We start from the raw sequence: 13,563 nt of genomic DNA on the forward strand, positions 1-13,563 counted from the left end.
TCTGCATTGGACAACATCATGATTCTTTTCCAATAAATCCTCCACCACCGCATGCTTGTTAAGGGGAAGGACAGTGGAACTCTGTCATTCTCAACCAGAGATGTTTTCCCCAACAAGATCAAAGGTTTATCCTCCAGAGTCCATATTTTATAACCTATGAGGTTTGTGTCTTCAATCTCATGGTCCTTGGGGAGTGGTGCTGTAGCTGGCTTCCTGTCTAACTGCGTTCGTCTTGCTACACCTTGTCGACGGGGTGAAAGCAATTAACACCGTGGCTCAGAAAAGCAGCCATGATACGTTTGCAGAGCCCTGCTTTAGGCTATACTGTCCGCTGCCCCACAAAGTGAGGAGAAACAAGTCAAATAAGAGACATTATTTTGGTCACGGAATGACTACTGTTCATGTTTGCCCACTTAACTACATGGGCCCTTGGAAAGTATTCACAGTCCTTCAACATATTGTTATGTTGGAGCCTTTTGTTCCAAATGTGTTTTTTTTGTTCTGCCCAAATTCTACACACACTACCCCAAAGTATCCACACGTCCCAGACTCTTCTCCCGCCTGGCTCCCAAACTATGGAATGAACTCCCCATTGCAATTAGAACGGCAGACTCACTCCCAATCTTCTGCCGTAATCTGAAGACTCACCTCTTCAGACTCCACCTCAGCCCGTAGCACTTGATGTTATGTAGACAGATGCCAGGTCATTGTTGACCTGGCATCCTTTAGTGTGTATAGTTTCAATGTACAGGCTGATGATAGGTTCTTGGTTTACACCCTTTGCTGTGACACTCAAAATTAATTGGACATGATTTGGAAAGGAACACACCTGTCTATATTAATGTCCCACAGTTGACTGTGCATACATTACACAAATATTTATTGTACCAATGATGAGGAATTGAAAATGAAATAATAATTATATCAGAACAAAAAATGTAATCATGATTACATTTCACAAACAGATCTAAAAGCTTGGGATCGCGTTGCGATGATGTGAACTTCATGTAGATCAGCGATTTTGCTGAATGTTCACACCAGAATAGGGACACAAAATGTCCTTGGTGATGAAGTGGAAGTCAGTCACAACTATTTACCCAACTTTTGCAAAATGCCCATTAATCATTCTTCCAAAAAAGCCTTTCAACAATTTTCTTTTCCTCAGCATAAATATGAAGTATAAGATAAGTCAGTGCTCATTAAAATCTTCACAGTCTATTAGCCTATCTCTGTTTACAGAGGGTTTGTAATGAAACAACCAACCCTCTTGTGAATGCATTTTCAATTCTCATCTTCATTTAAAAAAATGTAATTATGGAAAAGAAAAAGATTCCCCATGGGCAGGTAATCTCATGCCCAAGGCAGTTTTCCATTTTCAGAATGTAACGGCACAGAGCTTTAGCTGAAGAACTGCTCAAAACAAAGTATTCTTAATGTTTTCACCTGTTTATCAAAACAATACTTCACAAGGAAACAAAACTACTAAATGCCTGTGATGTGATTTGATCAGATTCCTAGGAAGAGGTGTCACTCAGTTGTTAAGCAATTATTACCAAGTGGAGGTACAGTAGGCTTCTGTACTTGTGATAATTAAACATTTTATAACATAGGAGCCTTACTTTCCCCTCAGTGCCTTGGATAGTTGCTGCATAAGCACTGAAATTCCCACTTTATTGGACAATTAACCACAACAACCCTAGCGTCCCTATTCTGGGCTTGCTGTCGGAGGCACCGACATTGTGGGGAAATCTACAAGCTCACAACGCACCGCGTCGCCACTAGTTGTGAGCTTGTATATCAGCTATTTTTAGCAAAGATATTTGATGTAGAGGGAAGATGGTAAATTAAATAAAAAAGCGATAAAATAAGTGCATTTACTATATGAAGTGCCTTTATCCAAAGCACATTACATTCACACACAGACGGCAGAGGGAACCATGCAAGGCACCAAGCTGTTCATCAGGAGTAATTTGGGGTTCAGTGTCTTGCTCAAGGACACTTCGACGCTAACTCAAGGGGCGCTGGGGATTGAACCGGGAACCTGCTGATTCCCAAGCGGGCCACTCTACCTCCTGAGCCACTGCTGCCCTTGTCTGTATAGACTAAGTACAGACCCCCGGGGGACCCCGGTCAATGAAGTATTTAACAGAGGAGAGTGTAGGACATGCAAGAACAGCAATACACAGCACAATGCTCAGTCCTCACAGAGTGTACAGATGGACTCACGGTCCATTTTTTACCTCTCTCAGTTAACCCATTTCAATCCGGGAACACATCTGTGTTCATTTTAGATTTGAGCTATAACCATTCTTTTATACTTTGGCTTTTCAAAAATAGGAGATGTACAAGCTATTGTATTTTATTCTTTTTATTTTCCCCCAAAAAGATAACAAATAAATGAAGAAAAAAAAAACGGCCGCCTCACACATTAGAAGGACGATGTCAGTCACCAGAACCAAGGACGGGTGTTTTTGATGAATCATGGTTAAAATCGTTAAAATGGAGTTTGAAGTTACATGGGTTTGTAGGCTACTATAGGAAGGGGGCGTGTCCGATGAAATGAATATATAAATATCTAAATACTGAATCAAGCAACTTAAAAACTGTCCAGGGTGCTCACATGCCAAAGTAGACGTTAAAATGACCCCACGCATGTTTGAAACAAAGTGAAATATCCCTTTAATCTAAATCAATCTCGTGAAGTATGTTTTTTCTTCTCCTTTGTCTGTTTATATTTGATCATCCTGTATATTCTGATTGTACACACATCAACACCACATGAATAAAAGAGCTATTGCTGTAACAAAACGTGTCTACCCTAAACAATAGCAACAGCAACATAATGAGCAAAATGGTCTCAGTGCAGTGACCACATAGGAGCAGAATAATGAAATCCACGTCTCTGTCCTTGGGTTCCTGTCTCCCTAAACCCTACCTATCTAATTCATACAAGCAATAATAAATTGCTAGTGTGAGTGCATAGCCTTGCATGGCAGCACAACAATGTGTTTAAAATGATTTATATTCAATTCATTTCGCAGAGCGTGTTGCTTCTGCAAGAGCCGGTCCACACGGAGGCATGTGTACAATGACAGGAACGGAAAAATACAACTGTCTGGTGACACTGAATACGGAACGTTTTGAAAAATTCAACCTGCTAATGACATGCCTGAAATAGGGACGCCAGGTTGACTGTGGTTAAAGATGCATTCAGAATCTTGCTTAACCCATTTAGACCGGGAAATAATCTGTGTGTTTTAGATTTCTTTGGCTATTCAAAAATAGCAAATCTAAAAGCTCATAGAGCTTGTAGAAAAAACGTGAAAGTTTGTGCAAATCTTTGAATATATATATATTTTTTCAAAGCAAACATTAGTAACTCAAATCTTTGCTTCTCGGGATTCTACAAATGCCTTGCTTTAAAAAAATATATATATATGTTGCTATATCAGTGGTGCTCAAACTTTTTCATGTCACGGACCCCCAAAATTATATGTACTTGGCCGTGGACCCCCCCCCCCCATCTCAAAATAGGTTGTTCCAGGGACGCCCATGAAGCAAAGATTTGAGTTACAAATGTTCCCTTTAAAAAGTATATTCAACTATTTGATACGCTTTTTCAAAAATAGCAGAGATCTACAAGCTCATAGTGCAGCACTCGGTGCCGCACTATGAGCTTGTATATCTGCTATTTTTGAATAGCCAAAGCGACACAGATGCTTTCCCGGTCTTAATGGGTTAAGCTCCCAAGACTGACAGGTACAGTACAAGTCATAATGCTTGTGCCTACATTACTTTTCCCACCTTTCATGCTGTGTCGAGGAATGTTCGTCAGCTTATTGTCTCAAAGAATGTGATCATAAGGGCTTCAACTGACATGTCTGGAGACATTTGGAACAGATGTGTGTATGTATTTTAATCTATTCCCATATTGTGTTTGTCTTTGTGTTGCATCTCATTGCTTTCTCTTTAGTTGTGTGGAGTTCTGTGTAGCTGCAGTGAAATGAATCGGAGGAGTCTGGGGGTGAAGCCTGGGGGAGGGGGGGGGGGGGGGGGGGTTGTTCATTTTCTTTGCAAATTACGTGACAAATTCTTCTGTAGAGAGAGATGAAGGTGGAGGCGGTCCCTCTGTGTGGAGCAGCAGAACAAAGCAGAACACAGAGCAGAGTTTCTGGGGATTAGAAGATGAGGATTAGACCGTGCAGGAAGGAATGAATGAATGGAGGAACGCTGATGGAGGAGCACAGGTGCACAGCTGAGCTCTGAGTCTGTTCCTCTGGCTTCCACTGTTCCTCAAACCGTTTTAATTTCAAGGACCCCCAGTTTGATCTGCATTAGGACCACGGATCCCCGTTTGATCCAATCTACAGTGTAGATTGGACCCCAATCTACACTGTAAAATCATAAAAAAAGGCTATTTAATGTGCACAAAAGGAACCAAAATGGATCTGTAAGGGTCAATGTTTTGAATATATACTTTGGGCTTTTCTGCCTTTATTTCCAGGCTTTTATTTTCCTTTGCGTTTTGCTCAAAAATAAGAGCCTGGACCAGCCGGTTGACGTTCCTGGCATAGGAAGTGGGAGTTAACCTTTCATGTCCCCAACCAACCAGAGTGCAGTGGGCGTCGCTCCAAATGTTGTGACGTCAGGGCTCTCAATACTGCACATTGGGGGAGGAGGAGGGGTGCGGGCGGGCGCACAGATCGGTGGACCAATGGGAGCCCGCGGATTATCTCTCCGGAGATTTTGAACCCGCCCCTCTAGACAAAGATATCAGACACGCTAGGGCAGCCTAAATGAAGAGTGAGAGGAAACAGGGAGACAGAGATGGGGAGTGACACACAGCAAAGATCGTCAGGCTCGGGAATCAAACCCACGACCCGCTTTCAGGCTGCAGTAGAGCCTATATGTGTGCTGCCTTGTCAGTCAGTATTTCACTTTGTTGTTTAGCACCCCCTGTGTGTTGGTTTCGAGTCTGTCTCTAGCTTGCCGCTCTCGTCTGAACCATGTTCTCAGGAACTCTGTATAGGCCCCGGAGAATGTTCATGAGTTTCCCCCGGTGAATGGTGTCAATAGCTTTTTGGAAGTGGATGGAGGTGATCACCGCTGACAGGCAGTGGTGTTAAGTAACTAAGTACATTTACTTAAGCACTGTACTTAAGTAAACATTTTAGGATTTTTTACTTTACTGGAGTATTTCCAATTTCCAATACTTTTACTTTTACTCCACTACATCTCAGAGGCAAATATTTTATTTTACTCCACTACAATTTGAAAACTGCAGATATACATTATTACATTATAAAACATACATGAACCACTTTAGCCCAATTGTATACCTATAGGTTATTTGAAAATAGCCGATCTACAAGCTCACAACACGTTGCATCGCGACACGTTGTGAGCTTGTAGATCTGCTATTTTCAAGCATTCTCAGCAGAGGTTCTAAGACGGGTCCAAGACGAGTATCATCCGGTTAGCTGTCTCGGCGACTTGTGAGCTCAAGCTAATGCCCCTGTAGTTGTCCGTCTTGGCGAGGTCGCCTGACTTATACTGGAAGGAGGATCACTGTGCACCATTATAGCTCTGGCAGCTCTCCATGCTTTGCATGCTTGGTTGATAAAAATCCAACACTTCCTCGTGTCTACTTCAGAACCCTGCAGCTCTTGCCTCACTTGATAGTAGCCACGGCCCTCTGCTACTCATCCATGATGAACGGTACTGGTCTGTCTGGGAAGGTCATGGAAGACAGAAGCTATAGGGCCATCATCCTCCTCGGTTGCAGGATCTCTGTTTACGTTGTGTGAGTAATTTGCGTTAATTTAACCCATTAAGACCTGAGGCCGATTTAAAAAATCTTTTCTAAATCCTTACACTTTTCTGAAAAAAAGTAAGTTGCTATATCAGTGGTGCTCAAACTTTTTCATGTCAAGGACCCTAAAAAATATATGTATTTGGCCGCGGACCCCCATCTCAAAATATGTTGTTCCAAGGACCCCCCAGAAGCAAAGCTTTGAGTTTAAAATGTTGTTGTATTGTTGTAATGTTTATATATTCAAAGATGTTCCCCATCATTCCCCAGATTTGGCGGACCCCCTGTAGTAACTCTGAGGACCACCCAAGGGGTCCCGGACCCCCTGTTGAAGACCCCTGGTTTAGAGCATCGACTTTATAACCACAAGCTCCCCAGGTTCAATGTCGAGAGCTCAGAGAGCTGCTAGGGTTGCATGTCAATCCACCTCTCTTTCCTCCTGTCTCCTCTCATGAATAAAATAAAGCAGAAAGGCTGAAAGACAAGCTTTAGATAGAATAAAGAGCTTGTTGAAGAAGGAAATGGAAACGGGGCAGAGGTACTGACTGGCCTATTTGACCAGGTCAAAATGTAATCAGAAGGCAGAGAGAGCCAGGTGACGATAATTAAGTGCACAGTTCTCCATTATACAGCTGTCTGTTTTAGAAGGTCCTTGAGAGAAGCCGACTGATCAGGCTGATGCATCTGTCATTGACTGACGTCATTGAACAGAAAGAAGCTTGCAAATGGACTTTGGAGAAGTAATGACTTTATTTCACCTTTGAGATAGAACATGGAAGAGACCAAGGACCGGACCAGAGTGTTTTCCTCTTTGTCTATAACAATGGGTCTCAACCTTTTGAATTTCAAGGAGCCCCAGTGTGAAATTCATTAGGCCATGGACCCCCATTTGTTCGGCCGGCTAAAGTCTGCAATGTGACGTCATTCAGAGTCTCACACATTACCCACATGGTCATGATATCGAGGTATTAATCATGGGTTCCAGCAGTGCTACTGGCGAGCGTACACGCTGCTTGAGCGAGTCACCACTCGCCACCAACAGCGCGCGAGACGTGAGCACGAGCCACAGGACTGTTCGTGGCAGTATATGAAATAGGCTCTATGCGCAGCAGCCATATTGGGAATGAATTGGGCCCCTTCCTTACTTCCTTCACAGGTGTTACCAAGGATACTAATTAAGGCTCTGTTCCATTTAGTGAGGCATAGTGGTTGTCTTATTTTCAAGGACCCCCATAACTCTGAGAGTGTACAAATGGAACCAAATGGACCCTTAGTTGGGTCCATTTGGTTCCATGTGTACACTCTCAGAGTTACACACCCACCATAAGGGGCCATTTGGGAACCAAAATGGAGTGTTTCTAGTGAGATGGAACAGGGCCTTCATTAGTATCATTGGTAACACCTGTGAAGGAAGTAAGAAGAGGCCCAATTTCTTTCCAATATGGCTGCTGTGCATAGAGCCTATTACATTTGTCTGTCAGGGAGCCCGATCCTCCGGTGCAGGCTTGACTGTTCAAAACTCAACTTTGCACGTACTCCTACGGGCTGGGGGCGGCACCTGTCAGTGGGGAGTGTTGGGTGGGAGGAGTAGAATGAAGGCTCTACGTCCTCCGGTTGGGGGCTCCTCACTGGCAGGTGAGTCAGTAGGATACGACAGTAGTGACAACACAGAAATGTGTGTGGGGTGGAATTAATTGGCATGACGACTACATTGGGGAGAAAAAGGGCTAAAATAAATTATTGGCTACTCTAAATTTATAAAAAATACATAAAAAAACTCAACTGTAACTGCAGTGCCAACAGCAGTGACAGCAACAATAATTCTCTCCTTATTGTTGAGAGAGACGTCTTGGCCCCCTCCACCCCTTGGCCCTGATGCGACTGCAGCCCCTGCTTCCCCTATAGCTACGCCACTGGCAGTGGTGCTGACTGATTCTGCTAGCTGTCCCATGGCACGTTAGCAGGTTAAGACCATGCTCTTACAGAGACTATTCCCTCATGAGCAAGCACTTGGCAACAGTGGGAAGGAAAACAATATCCCCTTAAATGGGAACACAACCTGGCTCTAGATGGGCGACCATCTGCCCTGACTGCTTGGAGTAAGCCTGGGCGACTTTTACCAAATACCTCAATATCAATATTCAAGCGTCTTTGGGTACTTAGCACAATATGAATTATTATTGTGACGATAATATTGTATTGTGACATTATAATTATTGATGTGATGCAACACGTGGACTTGTGCATTTACTATTTTCAACATTTTATCTTTCATTTTTGAATGATATCATGTTATAGCAACATTATATCAATAGATTACCCAGCTATTTCAAGTTGAAGTTGGAAGTCAAGCTCCTATAGCTAGAAGTTGCTGAGAGGACTTGGTGCAGTTTAAAACAAAGGAATGCGATGTGGAAGGGGGTGTGGTGGTGCTGGCGGTGGTGGTGGGGTGGGTCGGCTTACAGTGACAGCATGAAATTCAAATGAAGAAACGGTTGAAGTGTGAGAGACACGGAATGAGAAATTTCCATATATTTGAGCTGAGCAAACATAATGCCACCAGTAGCACGGCCCAAAGCAGAGGCCTTGGGCTGGGATGTGTCTGGAGGAGGGCAGGGGGTGCTGTTGATGTCTCAGCGTGAAGCGAGGAAATGCTAAGATAGAGGGGCAAGGCAAGGCTGTAATGAACCCAGGATTTTTGAAATGCCAACCGCTAATACCAGGATGGTGGCAAGCTGTTGCTGCTGCTGGAGGAACCATGTCACACAGAGAGAGAGAAAGCAGTGAGACGAAAACACAAATAATACGGAAAAGGACATTTCTGAATTAATCTACAGCCCACCTGTCACTTGCAGTGCATGATGAAGCAAAGTTCTGCCTGTAATAATGCATTTTTTCTCACAGTTAATGGAGACATTGAGAGATGACAGTAGTCATCTCTCAATAGTAGTTGAGAGATGAGAGTAGTTCTGGTAACGACTAGCAGTGGTGGAAAGTAACTAAGTAGATCTGCTATTTTCAAAAGATTCTTATACATTGTGTACATTTGAAAACTTGTGAAATGGAACATTCTACGAGTCCTTTCTTGTGGTCCTTTAAGTACATTTTGATACCAAAACGTTTGTACTTTATCTCAAGTGCATTTTAATTACCCACACTTTTACTTGTAACAGAGTATATCTACATTGCAGTATTGATACTTTTACTTAAGTGAAACATTTGAGTACTTGTTCCACCACTGACGACTAGGTTAATTATCTAATTAAGAATGTAGAGTCTGTCTTTTGCAGGCAGACGCTGCACGAGGAAGATTGTGTAATTGCCTTGAGGCTATTTTGTGATGCTGATTGTTTTATTGTACTGAAGGCCCCAGTCAGGTTTGAACCCATGGCCACTGGTGCACAACTATAACCCAGTCCTCCTGTTGGCCTAGAATATGTGCTAATGAATGATGTGCACGCACAAGCACAATCTCATTAGCCTTTTCCCCTCAGTCAACATTAGTGGCCAACTTGCCATTAGCCAAACAATAGTATTAGCTGATCTAAGTTCATTCTATTATGTCTCGTCTGCATGTATTGACCTTTGCTCTAAATGAATGAGGCGTGAGAGACCCTGGTCCCTGGATTTCAATAGATTCAATAGAATATCTTCCATGCTGAGTTCAGCTTTCCGGCATAATGCAATGTCCTTGTATTTTCTCAGCACATATTCAAGTGGCAGTCATTGTTGTAAATGAAATTAAGCTTGGCTAAGCTGTAGAGAGTTCTTGATGACCCTGCATGGATGGGTTTGGAACGTGAAAGTCAGCACGCAGTCACATCCTCAGACTCAGTACTTTGACTGTTTTCTCAAACTTTTTAGTGCCCTATGCCAGTGCATGGTTCTTTCCCAGCTGCTGAAACACTCATTCACGCATTCATCGCATCCTGGGCTTGAATACTGTCACGGTATCCTCAACGGCACTGAAGACTTTACTTGTCAAGGAAGTGCTTTTGTTTACTCTTTGACACTTGAAAATTGAAATGTACTTGTGAAAGCAGTATTGTTTACACTTTGGTACTTGAAAATAGAAGCCATTTACTTGACATTAAATTACTTGACAGTGTATTAGCAGTATGCCATAAAACATTTATAGCATTTGTTCAATGAAAGCGAGATTGTGAAAAATCAGTTTTTTTATTCAAATATTCACTTGCAACTGTAGAAAGTTATAAATGGGAAAATACTGTTAAAGCAAATAACCAAATATACTGTAAATACTGTATTCCAAATAGTAGTGCACAACAAACAAAATAGCAGGTTATGCAACAAAATACAGAGGTATTTACAAATCTGAGCAAGTGATGCTATCGGTTCACTGAGATACCATGAGGACACTTTGCCTTTGAATACAGAACATTAACTTTTAGGAATTTAGATGCTCTTATCCAGAGTGACTATCACAGCAATGTAGGCCATGCAATACATGACATGGACCCTAGTCAAATGACACGGTAGATCGTCTCGTATAACGCCAAGAAATAACATTTAGAGCTTCTAAATAACTACGTTACCAAGTAGGTTAAACATCAAAATCTAGCACACTTGGCATCTGTGGACAAGAGAACAGCATACTGTATGTCTATGGACAAGTAACAGGTAATGATCTAAGGAAAGAGGAGTGCTAGGAGTTGTAATCTGAAGAGGTGTATTTTCTGACTGTGGTAGAAAATGTGGTGGCCAAATCTTCCCGTTTGGTGATCTTTGTGTTTATCCCATTAAGACCGAGAATGCATCTGTGTCATTTTAATATTTCTTAGGCTATAAAAAAAATAGCAGATATACAAGCCCACGCTACAAGATCTGCATTTTTTTTTGTTTTTAAATCGTGAAAATCTGTTTAAATCTTTGAATATATATATATATTTTTAAAGCGAACATTTTTAACTAAAATCTTTGCTTCTTTCAACATGCAGGTTGAGTGTCAGCGAGAAGAGTCTAGGATGCTTGGAGCGTTGACCAGGGTGTCGTATGGATGGGAGGAACAAACACTGATCTACAAGTGATCAGGAAGGGGTGTTGGGGTGTTGGATCATGTCCTGAAGGTAAGGGGGCGCCATGCCATTGATTGCCTTGTAGATTGCCTTGTACAGTTAGGTCATCGCCAGTGTTTTGAATTGGATGCGGGCAGCAACTGGAAGCCAGTGATGGGAACGCAGAATTGGGGAGATTTGCAAGTATTTTCATCCTGAAACACAACAAAAAGGTGCACTATTGTAGCTACAGATTGAAAGTAGACATGTTGTCCTTTACACTGAAATATAACAACGTTCAAACAAGAAAAGCAAGTAGTAACAAGGCACTACTCACCCAGTAGAACAAAATGAACAAAAAATATGTCTTAATGCATTTGATGAAGGTCGTACTAAACCATTTAATGCATTTGATGAAGGTCGTACTAAACCATTTAAAGAGTCATCTCAATACCTGTCCATTCTCGAGTTGTGTTGTTACAAGCTGGTTTATGGATGGTGGTACAGTAGCACATCTGTCCCAGTCTCTGTGGCTCATCAGACTTATGGCTCCCTCGTCTTGGGAGTTCTCTCTGTGAGTTCAAGCTGGCAACCGACAATTCTCTGAAGATGTGGGAGATAACTGCAGTCTTTAGGACCTTTCACCCACGTGGACGCTCCACCACCAGCACTCGTTGAACCCTCTCCTGTACCCAATGAGTTATAAGCACAGAAACATTATCAACCACTTGAACCGTAGCATTCCAAGTATTTCCAAGTATTTTTTTAAAGCAAGTATTCCAGCACTTTAACCCATTAAGACCTGGAACTGTGTCATTTTTAGATTTGAGCTAAAAAGCATTATTTTACACTTTGTAGTATATATATATATTTTTAAAGCGAACATTTTTAACTCAAATCTTTGCTTCTGGGGGTCCCTGGAACTAAATATTTTGATGGGGGTCCGTGGCCAAATATATATAATTTGGGGGGTCCTTGACATCAAAAAGATAGAACACCACTGATATACTGTAGAAACATACGTTTTTTAGAAAAGTTGAGATTTAGGAGACATGTAGAATCGGCTTCAGGTCTCAATGGGTTAACTCAAGTACAAATTTGACAAATTAATTTTCACTTGTAGTTGAATAATATATGACTAGGAGTATCTATACTTTGACTCAAGCACTGTGGTTGAGTACTTTGCCCACCACTGGTGATAGGTACCGTACCCCAGATCGGCCCAACTTGAGCGTATGAGAACCTTGATTTCCTGGATTACACCATAAAGCAAACACCACCTCCTCTGAATGCGTTTCTTCCGCCGCCACGTCCATTATACTGAACACAAAGAATCTAGGTAGGAAAAAATTCAACGGTAATCTCCAAACATTCTGCAAAAAAACAACCGTTCAAATGGTTGCAACTACTTCTATAAAGTTTTTGCAAGATTGAAAAAGAAAACCACAAAAGTTTTTAAAGGTTGAAAACGAAAATGTCTTCTCTTACAAACATTGTTTTGAATGTTGGTTGTCCTTCACAACTGCAACACTCTTTTAACAGTGTTTCTTCAACACATTTTCAGTGTTTCAAATGTGGCACTGTTCTCCCAGTGTATTATTTTGTCCTCTAGGTCAGTGGTTCTCAAACTTTTTCATGTCAAGGACCCCCAAATTGACACTTATTAGTCCGCGGACCCCCATTTGAAAAGATAAGCCAGGGACCCCAATAAGAGAAGGTTTATACGGCTTTCTAGCAGTGATTCTCAACCATTTTAATCTCAAGGACCCCCAGTTTGACATGTATTAGGCTACGGACCCCCATTTAATGGCATTTATACCTCTGGGACCCGAATTTATATTATAAAATCAATGTTAATTTAACTTTGAGAGTGTACAAATGGAACCAAATGGACCCGTTAGGGTCCATTTGGTTCCATTTGTACACTCTCACATTTACAGAACCACAAGTGTCCATTTGGTTCCTATCCATCATTTAGCTGGGGACCCCCTGGAACCGCCTCAAGTACCCCTGGGGGTCCCCGTACCCCACTTTCAGAACCAATGCTCTAGGTTTGAAACTAATTAAATAGTGATCTGAAAACAGGCTTTGAAACATTGAAAAAAATGTTTTCAAATGTTCGAGCCTTTAATTTTGAAAGGGCGGGGAAAAGAAGTTTTGAAACATTGAAACTTTAATGTTGAAAGGTCGAATATTTATTTAGAATCTTTGTAGGGTGTACATTTGCACTATTGCAGAGTATTCATTTCAGAACTTAGTTTACCACACCAACCTTTTAAGAGATGTGTCCACACAGTTGCAAGCTTGCAAGTCTTGTGATTATTGGCAGTGTTTTTCCTCTGCAGTGGTTTGAGCCGCTGAAAGAGCTGGTCTGAATGCCTGAATCATTGAGCTATATATTATCTGGGGGACAGAGACAAAATCCTCGCTCATTTCATTTCAATGAAAGTTGCTCACCCAGCGCATATGTTGCTAGGGACACCCTCTTTCTGGGCTTGGTTTGATGACATCACGGGCCCATTTGCACGCGCAGCAGTGTCCTTTATGCGTCTACACAGTATGTCACAAACGTCCTCCATGCACAAGCCTGTGAGTTGAGCCCATTTCACTTGTTCATGTTTTGGGCCAAACCTTGCAATAGCAGATTTGGCCACTTTGAAATATTTGCTTAAAAAATGGGGCCTTGGTCTAAAGGAGAAGAATAAGATGGAAAAAGGGGAAAAAATAGAAAAATAA

The sequence above is a fragment of the Gymnoscopelus microlampas genome (genome assembly GCF_963454915.1).
Source record: "Gymnoscopelus microlampas genome assembly, chromosome: 1".
Lineage (NCBI taxonomy): Eukaryota > Metazoa > Chordata > Actinopteri > Myctophiformes > Myctophidae > Gymnoscopelus > Gymnoscopelus microlampas.